Here is a 13,012-nt window from a genome sequence, read left to right on the forward strand (position 1 = left end):
TATGACAGGTTAAATCTAAACTTTTAAGCATTTACTACTAACCTTGACAATGTGCAAATTTTAAAAAATATTTAAAAAGCCCTTAATGAACCAGATTGAAAGGAAGCAATTCTTGAAGAAATCAAGGCATTAGAGAAAAATAGAACATGAAAAATTTCAGATTTGCCCAACGGGGAAAACTTGTTGGATGTAAGTGGATCTACATAATAAAACACAATGTAAATGGAAGTATAAACAGGTTCGTAGCTAGACTTGTTGCAAAAAGGGTTGACTCAATCCTATGGGATATGAGACATTTGCTTTGGTAGCTAAACTCAATTCAATTAAAGTTCTATTATTGCTAGCAGCCAATTTGGATTGGCTTTTCCACCAACTTGATATCAAGAATGCATTCTTAAATGGTGACTTAGAGGAGGATGTCTACATGAAACTTTCCCTGAATTTGAAAGGTAAGACAACTTGGGCAAAGTGTGTAAACTCTAAAATTCAACCGTTCAAACCAAACAATCTTTGTTTGGTTTGAACGGTTGATTAAGGCAATGAAGAGGTGTGGATTCCTTTAATGTCAATCTAACCATACTATGTTTATTAAGTTTACTAATGAAGGACAAAGAATTATTCTTATTATTTATGTGGATGATATCATAATTATCAGAGACCACAAGGAAGGAATAGATGATTTGAAGAAATTGTTTACAAAGGAGTTTGAAATAAAACACTTAGGGTTCCTTAAATATTTCATTAGGATGGAAGTGGCTTGGTTTAAGAATGAAATATCAGTGTCTTAATGTAAGTATGTATTTAATCTACTCAAAGAAATCGGCATAATTGGATGCAAACCTATCGATACACCTATTGACTCAACTAATAAAATTGGAAGTGAAAATGGAAGGTCTCTCATTGACAAGGGGTGATACCAAAAACTAGTTAGGAAGCTTATTTACCTCTCCCACATATGACCTAATATCGGGTTTATAGTAAGGATGGTAAGTAGAGATATGAATAATCTAACCAAAGAAGAGCATCTTAAGGCTGTTTATTGCATCTTACATTACTTAAAGAAGAGTTGTGGTGAAAATCTATATTTTAAAAAGTCAATGGATAAGACAGTGGAGGTATACACAGATGTTGACTGGGATGCATCAATAATAGATAGAAGGTCTACTACTAGATATTGCACTTATGTTTGGGGAAATTTGGTCACTTGGAGAAATAAAAAGTAAGCTGTTGTAGCTAGGAGCATTACTGAAGCTGAGTTTAGAGCAATATCCCATAATATTTGTGAAGAAATTTGGCTAATGAGGTTACTTGGAGAATTAAAAGTTCAAACTGTGATATTTATAACATTGTTTTGTGACAATAAGACTACTATAAGTATTGCCAAAAATTCCTGTTTATATTGATAGGATCAAGCACATAGGACTGGACCGATATTTCATAAAGGAAAATATAAAAAATGGGTCGATCAAATTGGCTTATATCCCTACAAGTTTACAAATTGCAGATATTTTGACTAAAGCTCTTCCTAGAAGAATTTTTGACGTTTGAAATCCAAGCTGAGTATAATTAACATTTATAACCTAGCTTGAAGGGAATGTAGAAATTTGATTCTCTTACATTAGTGCAACTTGATTTCTTAATTTATTTTGGAACTATTTCTCATTTACTCTTCTGATTTAGTCAACTATTCTTATTGTTAAGTTTTTAGGCATTTGTTTTTATTCTAGAATAGAAAATTTTTTCTTCTTTTTATTATTTTTTGTTTTTTGTTTCATGTAAGTTGTTTATTAATAAGGAACTTCATTGTTCCTATTTATTTAGATGTACTCCTTCATTGTAGATTGAATAAGAAATAAAGACAATTGTTTTTTAAGTTTTCTATAGTAATTAAAAATTACATTGAGTTTTTTCTGTTTTATCAAATCTGTGCTTGTCTTTAGCTTGCTATGACTTGCTGGGAATTTTCCAAATGTACATATGGAGCAGACATTGCACGAGGGGTGGGAGAACTTCATGCGGCAGGTGTTGTTTGTATGAATATAAAACCATCTAATCTTTTTTTGGATGCAAATGGTCATGCTGTTGTTTCTGATTTTGAGCTTGCTGCAATTCTGAAGAAACCGGCTTGCCAAAAGGCTCGACCAGTATGTGATTCCTCAAAGATTCATTCATGCATGGATTGCACTATGCTCAGCCCACATTATACTGCCCCAGAAGCATAGGAGCCTGTAAAGAAGTCACTGAATTTGTTCTGGGATGATGCAACAAGCATATCTGCACAATCAGATGCCTAGAATTTTGGTTGTACATTGGTGGAAATGTGCACTGGTTCCATCCCGTATGTGGAGCAATCCGTCTTTTCTTATGTTATTTTTCTGTTTGTTCTTCTATGTGTATATATTTCCCCCTTTTGGTTGATTTTATTGTTTTGTTTTAACACAGCTGAAATTCTTTATGCAATTGGGGTGGTTTGAGTGTAGATGAAGTCTATCGAGCTGTTATTAAGGCTCGAAAGTTTCCTCCACAATATGCAAGTATTGTAGGTGTTGGATTACCTAGGGAATTGTGGAAGATGATTGGTGAGTGCCTGCAGTTCAAGCCATTGAAAAGACCAACATTTAATGCAATGTTAGCAATATTCCTCCGTCATTTGCAGGAGATACCATGCAGTACTCCTGCAAGCCCTGATAAGTAATAAACAAAATTTTTGTTGTTATACCTGCCTAACTTCCTTTATTGTTATTTGTGATATACCTAGATAAAAGCTAATGTTGTTGCTAAAAACAGCTGATGCTTTTAGTATTGGTTATATATTTGTGTGTTTGTCCATGTTAGGTGAGGCAGAGTTACAGTAAAATTAGTTCATATCATTACATAAATTTTATTGGTGAATATGCAGTGGCTTTGCCAAATATCCTGGATCAATTGTAATGGAATCATCCACCGTGTCTGATTGGGAAGTTTTTCCTAATAATCCTAACCGTCTACATCGACTTGTTTCTGAGGGAGATGTGAGTGGTGTGAGGTTAGTGCACTTCATTTCAGACATGTTCTTAGCTCTCTTTATGAAGAACGTTATATCTATTATCTTATTCTTCATATACCATTTTTCTTTGTTTGAGCAGAGATTTTCTTGCAAAGGCTTCATCTGTAAATAGTGGAAGCTCAATTTCTTCACTTTTAGAAGCACAGAATGCTGATGGCCAAACTGCTCTCCACTTGGTCTGTTGACGAGGTAGTGCTGAACTTGTCGAGGCAATATTGGAGTACGCAGAGGCAAATGTGGATGGTTTGGATAAGGATGGGGATTGTCCTCTTATTTTTGCTTTAGCAGCTGGATCCCTAGAATGTGTCCTTGCTTTCCTTAGGAGAGGTGCTGATGTTCAATCTAGGTTGAAGGAAGGCTTTGGGCCGTCTGTTGCCCAAGTTTGTGTCTACCTTGGTCAACCTGACTGCATGCGTGTAGGTCTTATGTCAATCATATATGTGTAGTTGCACTTTCTTGCTTCTTACCCGGTGTTTGAGTTATCTGTTTTATGTCTCTAAATGTCTAACAGGAGTTGCTATCGGCGGGAGCTGACCCTAATGCGGTGGATGATGAAGGTGAATCGGCGCTTCATAGAGCTGTTGCCAAGAAATATACAGACTGCGCCCTTGTCACATTGGAAAATGGATGCTGTAGATCAATGACTATTTTGAATTCCAAAAATCTGACGTAAGTACTATTCTGCTCCACGCCTGTGTGCTGAATAGTTTTTTTTTCTTTTTCTATTTCTTTATTCATATGAATATTAGAAAACTAAACTACAAATTCTTTCCTGTTTTCCCTCTTTGAGAGATGAAAGTGGTCAATGGAGCACTTGTAGTTTGTCGCTTTTTTGTTTAAAATTAGTCTAGAATTCCGCAGACTGAATCACGGATTTAGCTTCATGATGAAATAACCTGCTTGATTAACTTTAGGTTAAAAATAACCAGAGTCCATTTAAATTTAATTTAATTTTCTTACTATTTAATGTATACTTGTTGCTGGTTTCTTTTATAGCTCTTGTTTTCTTTTTCACAAATGTATTGCACTTACTGTATGTTACCTGCTTAGTTATTCGTCAATTGGGTCTTGGATTTGTGAACACCTCTAGATAAGATAACCTTGAACTTATCAGTCATCACTGATACTTTTTGTAGTCTACTCATGCAAGGACAAAAAACTGGTCAACAATCTCTCGTCTCTATTATGTTGGAGACAGATGCATGCTTTGCCATTGGGGTTGTGTTCCCTTATTGTGCCTTTGGTGCCATTATATGAATCCAGTCATGTATTGGCAGATGCGTTTATTTCTAAACTTGTTGGTGACTTAAACATTATTTTATTTATGTACTTAGATAGTGGTTTGGGGTTTGGTTTAGGATATGGGGCTTGAGAAGACAGGTATTACTGCACAACCAAACTGTAAATATTCATTCAAAGTGATTCCTTGAGAAAGCAAAAAGAGCTTTGGCAAGTGTTTGATCCTTTCATCTACTGGGTTAGTGGTTAAATCTTAATATCTCACTACTGTGGTTTTCACACACACACGCACACTCTCTCTCTCTCTCTCTCTCTCTCTCTCTCTCTCTCTCTCCCTTCTTTTTTGGGTAGCAAACATAAATTTGCCACAAGTAAAAATGGAATATATGAAATAGACTAACTTGTTTCAACCTTTCTAATATGTTTGCTGTCTGTGCATATTAGCACATTCTTTTTAGAATATATGACCTCAATAGGTTCTTGGCATTTATTTTTTCATTCTATTTCCTGCTGCTCAGTTCTTTATATCTTGATTCTTTGTTATCAGACCCTTGCATTTGTGTGTGGCAACATGGAATGTGGCTGTTGTCAAAAGGTGGTGGAAGTTGCATCTCTAGAAGAAATTGCTGATTCGATTGATATTCCCAGTTCAGTTGGTTCTGCTCTGTGCATGGCAGCTGCTCTAAAGAAAGATCAGGAAATAGGTAGGGCAGAACTCTTGGATTGTCTTCTTTCTTTAAGTAAATGGTTTTCAGTCTTAGAAGTTCTCTCCAGTCAATTCTTCATTTTTCAGCTATTCTTCACATTGCCTTCATTCTTTGTTATGAATTATTGGATTTTGTTGTCCAGGAATAGAATTGTAATTTCTGCATGAACTTTCTAAATTGGCTACACATTGCGCAAGGGTTTTCCTAGTTGGTTACTGAATAGTGTTGGGTTTTTTATAAATTCATACTTATCTTATTTTCTCGAGCATTTTGATTAATAAATATTTTGTTTTAATTCAAGCATGGATGCGAAGGAATATGTTATGACATATTCTTCCTCTTCTTCCTTCATGTTTTGTTCTTCTCTCTATTGCTACAGCATTCTGAGATACCAGTTACAACACTGTTATCACATCCTTAGTCTCTTTTGTGATCCTAGATGGTTTTTTGTATATCTTAAGTCCTTAAAACTTGATCTTTGTTTCAGGCAAACCACAATCTACAAAACCCTTCAAGGCCTATTACCATGCCTTGGTTCACTTCATTTTGCTTGGCAATGTTGTGTTCATCTTTTTAACCACGTGAATTTTTATTATTCAGTAGTGATAATCTGATTCATCCATAAAACTGCTTGTAGAGGGTAGGGAACTGGTGCGAATATTGCTTGCAGCTGGGGCAGATTCCACTGCTATAGATGCTCAACATGGGAGAACAGCATTGCATACTGCTGCTATGGCTAATGATATTGAATTGGTAAAAGTAAGCTACATAACTTCCATACTGTAAGGAGCACTTATTTGTTTTCTTTCAGTATTCAGTAATTTAATTTCTTTTCATGCATCAATGCAAATGTCAACACGTATATTTAACCAGACTTTGTTATACAAGTTCTAATTGCGAACTGGTGAACAGATGATTCTTGATGCTGGAGTGGATGTGAACATCTGAAACGTGCACAATACAACACCCTTACATGTAGCTTTGTCCAGAGGGGCAACGTCATGTGTTGGGTTGCTTTTATCTGCCGGGGCGGATTGTAATTTGCAGGTTTCTACCTCCATTACCAAAAAATCCCTTTTATGGAATGCTTTTGCATATTTTTTCCCAAATAAAGGAAATGGATTATGGACCTTTTGCTAAGAAGCAGATTAGCATTAATGCAGATATTAACTATATACATGATCTAGGCTTCAATTATATCGGGACTCAGGAGTTTTTGCTTTATATTTGGATAGTTTGGGTTTCACATATCAGAGTTATTTTTTTCTGATTATCTTGGTCTTAAAATGGTTTGATCCAAATCATAAAGAATACCTCTTTTAATTGAAGAGCAAGACAACGCCTCTATGAAGACAAAGAATTTGGTTCTTAGCAATTTAAATAAACATAGTTCTTTGATTCATAACCAATGATCTTCAGACACAGAAAACAATATGTAAATAAATTGAACTATTAGACATGGAATGTGGCTAAATTAATTGCCTAATCTTCCTATTGCACATGCTAATTTAAAATGCAATATGTTGGAGAAACATGGTTGATGATGCTGAAAACTTGATGTAGAATGGATCGTGCTTATTTTTGTGATTTTGTTGCAAGGGATTTTTTTCTGCACAATGTCTATCTGCCAGTTATTACTAGACAATGTCTTTGAGGAGAATGAAGGAGTGTTAACATAGATATTTTGGAAAGTATGCCCTCTTGGAGTTTGTGGTGTGTCAGGGTTGGGAAAATTGGAGGTTTTAGGGTTTATGGTTATAGGTTATAGGTTTTATGGTTATAGATAGCAGTTTATTGTTGACAGTTGAATTAGGGTTTGAATTGATTCAATTTGAGGGTAAACTTGTGATAAACATGGAAAATGGGGTGTTAAGTTGTAAATATATAATTGACAGTCATTGGTTGGAAAACTTGTGCAATGTTCATGGTCTTGGTTATGAATATGATAAAGGAGGATTAAATATGGATTTGGGAAAATTTATGAAGTGTTTGCTGTGCGTTTAACATTTACGCTTTCTGAAATTGCTCGAGAAAAAAAGCTTTTGAAGTTGGGGGAATTTTGGAAGGTAAAAATTGTTGCAGGAATGGATGGGCTACAATCTTGGTTTAAATTTGGTGAAATAATACTTTCTTTCGGTTAATTAATGGCATGTGAAGATTTGTAATTTGAGACGAGAGGAATCATAACTAGAAAGGAAATTTTCCTCAGAGGAAAAGAATTTCTTTGTTTATTGAAGAACCCTTGATTCAGGCATCGGCTTGCAAAGGAGATAACTTTGATCTACGCAAGTTATAGCTATGGGAAAAAGGAAAAAAATCTGTAATTTGTAACAAGTTTCAAATATTTTGCCACTTTATAATTCTTTCCAGAGTTTATAAAGAATTCCAAACCAGAGCAAGCAAGAAATCTGGTGGTTTTGGTTTGATCAGGTTAAGAAGTCTTTTAGTCAAACTGTTCTATTAGTTCTATTGTTGCTTAGTGATTATCAGACATGGTTACATGCTTTACAAAGATACATCTACTTTTTAATTTTCCCTTATATTTGGAAGGTCATAGCCCCTTACTGGTTCATTTTCAAGTGTTTGATATGTCTCAAAAATGATTATATTTGGGAAAAATTAAGAGTTAAAGTAAGGAGCAATCATGCATCTAATATTTTACGTATTTAATGCAGTAATTTGAAAGTTAGAATAAGATGATGCATATGGTTGACTTAATAAATAATACCAAGTTGTCAATCATTCTTGATTGCTATTTCGTTATGATGGTTTATGTTAAAATAAAAGTAAGATTAAAAAGAAAAGTGCAATTACAGTTGTTTAAGGTTGGGATAAAGGAGAACTGGGACAGTGCAGGCATAAGTTTCTAATATATGTCCAACAAGGGTGTGTTAGGAAAAATTAAGAATTGGAGCAACATAGAATGAGCTATTCTTGCAGTCCACTTATTCATGGTGTCTTGGCTCGTCACCAGGGGGATGAAGGTGATAATGCTTTCCATATAGCGGCTGATACTGCAAAAATGATACGTGAAAATCTTGAATGGCTCATTGTTATGCTAAGTAATCCTGATGCTGCAGTTGAAGTTAGAAATCACAGGTCAGTTCTGGTTAATTGCTATAAACTTTTTTTTATAAACATATTCATGTCTTTTTCTTTGGTTTAATTTAGTTTTTGGCAGTACATTTTACACTGTAGAATCTATATGTTGGATCCTTATGTTACTAACATGGTGTCAATACGTATGATGACAGTGGTAAGACATTACGTGACTTTTTGGAGACACTTCCACGGGAATGGATTTCTGAAGATCTAATGGAGGCACTAACGAATGGGGGAGTTCATTTGTCTCCTACAATGTAAGAAGAAGGTTTAGCTCATTGTGCATTCATTCACTTAATTTATTTATTCGTGCATACATTTTATGATGATTCCTAAGTTCTTGATCTTATTCAGATTTGAAGTTAGTGATTGGGTGAAGTTTCGAAGAAGAATCACTGCACCTACATATGGGTGGCAAGGTGCAAGACATAAAAATGTTGGCTTTGTGCAAAATGTGGCGGATAGAGACAATCTTATTGTGTCATTTTGTTCTGGAGAGGCTCGTGTATTGGTAAATGAAAATTTTAAAGTGATTCCTCCGGATAGAGGGCAGCACGTTAAGCTGAGAGAAGATGTCAAAGAGCCAAGGTTTGGATGAGTTTAGTTTCTAATTTATAGTATGCAGTTTCTTTGGTCTTTAAATATCTTAGGACTGGGATATGGAGGTGCTTAAGCCCTATGCTTTTCCAGTTATTACGTGGAATGGCAACTTAGTAAACCTCTCAACAAATATAGTGTTTTCTTTGAACGTGCATGCCATTGCCATGGTGTTTGCAAACTCAAAAGTCATTTGGAAATTGCGTGTTTAATCTTTAGGATATTTTGAGTACTTTTGTCCAAGTAGGATGATAATATTATTTGTGTTCTTTTAATAACCCTATAAATAAAAATGAATATAAATGTTTTATATATGTGGAGATTGATGATGCTGAAGATATTCCCTGGGTAAAAGGTAGTAAGTGTCAGCATAATGTCTTAATCGGTTACCTTCGTTATCTCTTGTCAAAGGCACCGTACCTACGTGCTATGAAGTCTCTTATGTTGCTCCATGTGTATTTTATTCTCAGAAGGCAAACAATAAACAATAATGAAACCCTTCTGCATGGTAGCTGCTAAATTTGTATAAATAGCTGAAAAGCAATAGAGTTGATCCACCACTCTTTCATTTTTTGGTTGTTGTGGGGGGAAAGAATAGTGAAAAGGTTTTGAGTTAAATGAATCACATTATTCCTAGTAAAACTTTTGGATGCTTATTTTCATACTTTATAATTTTGGTTCCATAGGCAGAACTTCATAACCATACAGAATACTTTTGATCTTCTTTTATGTAAAAGATAGCGTTGTACTTGGGTGGGTACCCCCTTGCCGGATTTTTACCATTTGTATGTACCTGTCAAAAAAGAAAAGAGAAAAGGTTCATGCTTCCTCAGTCTTTTCAATGTTTATGCGAGAGACAGGAAGCCATTATGGCTTTTCCTGAGATTCATGCTCTTGATCGTACAATTGATCTGATTCTCTACATTATAGATGCCTGTGGAATACACTTTTAATCTACTCTTGAAGTTGTACTTCTGCTTTTTGCCTGCTTGCAATCCTTTAACTGAATTGGCTGGCTTGATCATTGGTAACTAGCTTGTCTATTTTCAGGTTAGTTTGAATTAATAAATAAATTTGTTCTATCTTCAGGTTTGGCTGGCGTGGTCAATCACGTGACAGTATTGGAACTGTCTTATGTGTTGATGATGATGGGATTTTGCGTGTTGGCTTTCCTGGAGCCTCTAGAGGATGGAAAGCTGATCCTGCAGAAATGGAAAGAGTTGAAGAATTCAAGGTTGGGGATTGGGTTCGTATTCGTCCAACTCTTACCACAGCAAAGCATGGATTAGGATCTGTGACCCCTGGTAGCATCGGTGTAGTATATTGTATTAGACCAGATAGTAGTCTATTGTTGTACTTGAGCTACCTTCCAAATCCTTGGCACTGTGAACCAGAGGAGGTTGAGCCGATTAGTCCATTCGGGCATATAAGAGAGTTTAAACTTTCTTTATTGATTGTGTTTATAAAAACTTTTCTATTACTTTATTTTTTTCTCTTTAATTGAAACTTGTTCTTCATACTAAGAAAAAGTAATATATTTTTTAATTTAAAGATTGGTGATCGGGTGTGTGTCAAGCGATCTGTTGCAGAACCACGATATGCTTGGGGTGGTGAGACCCATCATAGTGTTGGGAGAATTAGCGAGATAGAGACTGATGGGCTTCTTATGATTGAAATACCAAATCGACCAATCCCATGGCAGGCTGATCCCTCTGACATGGAAAAGGTTGAGGATATCAAGGTAATTACCTGCCCTTTCTTGATGTAGTCATTGGACTATCCATTGAGGTTTTTTTTTTTTTTTTTTTTGGGCCAGAAACATTAGGATTTTAATGAATCTTATTCTGTATATTTCCATTAAGATCAGGTTGGGGATTGGGTTACAGTACAAGCTTCAGTATCCTCCCCAAAATATGGATGGGAGGACATAACACGCAACAGCATTGGTGTAATTCATAGCTTAGAGGACGATGGTGATATAGGTATTGCTTTCTGCTTCAGAAGCAAGCCTTTTTGTTGCTCTGTCGCTGGTGTGGAGAATGTGCCTCCTTTTGAAGTAGGACAAGAGGTTCATGTGATGCCATCTGTCAGTCAGCCACGACTTGGATGGTCAAATGAAACTCCAGCAACTGTTGGCAAAATTGTGAGAATTGACATGGATGGAGCTTGGAATGTAAGCATACTGCTTGTCTTTGGGCACTAATTTTTATTCTTTTTTTTTTGTCCATTTCTTTCTTTGAACGGCGTCCTTCATTCTTTTCAGTTTCTTTTTTCAATTTTCTTTTCATATTGAATTCTTTGAATGGCTCTTCTGGGAAAATGTTGGAGCACTATATCTTTTGTTACAACATTGTCATTGTATCACTGTATACTGGATATGTTGACTAGTCTATTAATTTGTTTGTTCATTCATTAAATTACTGTAATGGAGTGGTTTTCTTTGTGCTCTGCAGGTGAGGGTTGCTGGCAGGCATAGTTTGTGGAAGGTTTCCCCTGGTGATGGAGAAAGGCTTTCAGGAGTCGAAGTTGGTGATTGGGTGCGTTCAAAACCGAGCCTTGGTACTAGACCAAGTTATGACTGGAATACTATTGGGAAAGAAAGCTTGGCAGTAGTGCATAGTGTTCAGGATACTGGATATTTAGAATTGGCTTGCTGCTTTCGGAAAGGAAGGTGGATTACCCATTTTCAGATGTAGAAAAGGTTCCAAGCTATAAAGTTGGGCAACATGTTCGGTTTCGAGCTAGATTAGTTGAGCCAAGGTGAGGCTGGAGAGGGACTCAATCTGATTCACGAGGCATTATAACAAGTGTTCAAGCGGATGGGGAAGTGAGAATTGCTTTCTTTGGTTTTCCAGGGATGTGGAGGGGAGATCCTGCAGATCTTGAAATAGAGCAGATGTTTGAAGTAGGAGAGTGGGTGCAATTGAGAGAAAATGCCAGCAATCGGAAATCTGTTAGACCTGGTAGTATTGGTGTTGTACAAGGAATAGGGTATGAAGGAGATGAATGGGATGGAAGCACCTTTGTTGCATTTTGTGGGGAGCAGGAGAGATGGGTGGGGACTACTTCCCACCTTGAAAGAGTGGACAGACTCATCGTACGGCAGAAAGTGAGAGTAAAGCTCTCCGTGAATCAACCAAGATTTGGGTGGTCAGGTCATAGCCATACAAGCATTGGAACAATAGCAGCAATTGATGCTGATGGAAAGTTGAGAATATACACTCCTGTTGGCTCCAAAACTTGGATGCTAGACCCATCAGAAGTGGAGCTTGTTGAGGAACAGGAACTTTGCATCGGAGATTGGGTTAGGGTTAGGTCATCAGTTTCAATCCCAACTCACCAATGGGGAGAGCTAACTCATTCAAGCATTGGGGTAGTGCATCGCATGGAAAATGGTGACTTATGGGTGGCATTCTGCTTTATGGAAAGGCTATGGCTTCGTAAGGCTTCGGAGATGGAATGGATCAGACCATTTAAAGTCGGAGACAAGGTGAGGATACGAGAGGGGCTTGTGACACCTAGGCGGGGTTGGGGAATGGGGACTCATGCCAGCAAAGGGCAGGTGGTTGGGGTTGATGCAAATGAAAAATTACAGATTAAGTTTCAGAGGAGGGAAGGGAGACCATGGATTGAAGATCATGCTGATATTGCTCTTGATGACAGCCCTTCTGGCATAATCAGCTCCTAATCATAATTTATTATTAGTACACTAAAAGGTATACCTAACATATATTAAAAATCTTTCAAAATATTTTGAAGCATATTATTTTAAATATAATTTTTAATCACATAAAATGGACAATAAACAAGCAATAGAGGAGACTTTTTGTTTAGTCTTTTTATCCCACGTAGCTTGGAAAACAAAGAAAGGAAACTCTATATAAATGGGTATGTCCCGAGTTCTTAAGTACTAGTTTATTTTGGTTATAAGTTTATGAATATATTCATTTAATGTTTACAAATGAATTTATTTATTTTAAATTATTAATTCAAACTGAGCTTGAATATTTTAATAGTTAAATAAATTCAACTCAAATATAGTATAAACATTTTTTATTGAACACAACACAACACAAATGACTCTAATAATAAAAGAAAACACAAATAACTTTAAAAATAAAAGAATGAATCACAAACATAGCAATATTAGTTCATGTTTAATTTATTTACAAATTTATTAGTGATCTTATGTGATGGTAATCTAATTAGATTATTGTTTTGACAGGTAATCTACTTTTTATTCAAAATGTGAAAACTTTTATCATCGAGATGAAATAATAAGTAAAATTAATAATAGTTAATATTATCCATTTAATATACA

The 13,012-nt window shown here is 35.8% G+C and overlaps 1 pseudogene; it reads left to right on the plus strand.

The window, feature by feature from the left end:
- The first annotated feature begins 1,915 nt into the window (after positions 1 to 1,915).
- Positions 1,916 to 12,394, plus strand: LOC111294759 (E3 ubiquitin-protein ligase KEG-like; annotated as a pseudogene).
- The last annotated feature ends 618 nt before the right edge of the window (positions 12,395 to 13,012 follow it).

The sequence above is a fragment of the Durio zibethinus genome, chromosome 14 (assembly GCF_047325235.1).
Source record: "Durio zibethinus cultivar Kanyao isolate XHJ-2024 chromosome 14, ASM4732523v1, whole genome shotgun sequence".
In the NCBI taxonomy this organism is placed as follows: Eukaryota; Viridiplantae; Streptophyta; class Magnoliopsida; order Malvales; family Malvaceae; genus Durio; species Durio zibethinus.